This window comes from Egretta garzetta, unplaced genomic scaffold (assembly GCF_000687185.1).
Source record: "Egretta garzetta isolate BGI_Z169 unplaced genomic scaffold, ASM68718v1 scaffold343, whole genome shotgun sequence".
In the NCBI taxonomy this organism is placed as follows: Eukaryota; Metazoa; Chordata; class Aves; order Pelecaniformes; family Ardeidae; genus Egretta; species Egretta garzetta.
In genome coordinates, this window is record NW_009259038.1 from 153,022 (window position 1) to 153,774 (window position 753).

Consider the following 753-nt stretch of genomic DNA (forward strand, 5'->3'; position numbering starts at 1 on the left):
GTGTCATTGTCCTGCGTGCCCTCCACCAGCATCTCCCGGCGCATCCGCGACCTGCCGGGACACAACCGCGGAGCGTTGGCCACCGCCACCCATTGCCCCGCGTCGTGGGCACCGCGCGTCTTGAAAAAGCACTTCCAGCCAGAAAAATGTGACGACATCGCTTACGATGTGACACCCCACCTTGTTGGCCTTCAAAACATTTTTTCTGGGGGGGAAAATCACTGTCGCTTGTATGTGGGGAAGGGATTTTGCAACACTTTGGGCTGTTTCCAGCCGAACTGACCCAGTTTTGCAAGTGTTTTCCGGTACTGGTTTTTTCTGGTACTATTTTTGTTCAATACATAACATTTTTCAAAGGTTGGTTGTAGGGTGGTTGTGTTTATCGAGAGCATGAGGGGCTTTCCTGGAACCACACGAGGGAAAGGTCATGGGTTTATAAACCCCATTACTCAGTGTTTCCCCAAAAAGCCTGATTTTTCAAGCTCTTCCCCACACTCCCCGCACGATGGCTCCCTGCGAGAAACCTCAGCTGGCTCCCATAAATACTGACCATCTACTTCATGCTGCCCCGGGGGGAGTCAGAGGCTCCATGGACTCAACGCAAGCACTTATACATCTTTTTATACTGGTTTATATAGGAGGAGAGGGCACAACCCATCAGCCGGGCTGCTGACACCGACAGCTCTTGGTGTGGGTCTGGGGAGGATTCAGGAGCCACGTGTCCATCTGCAATACTGGCCAAGGATGAAGCCC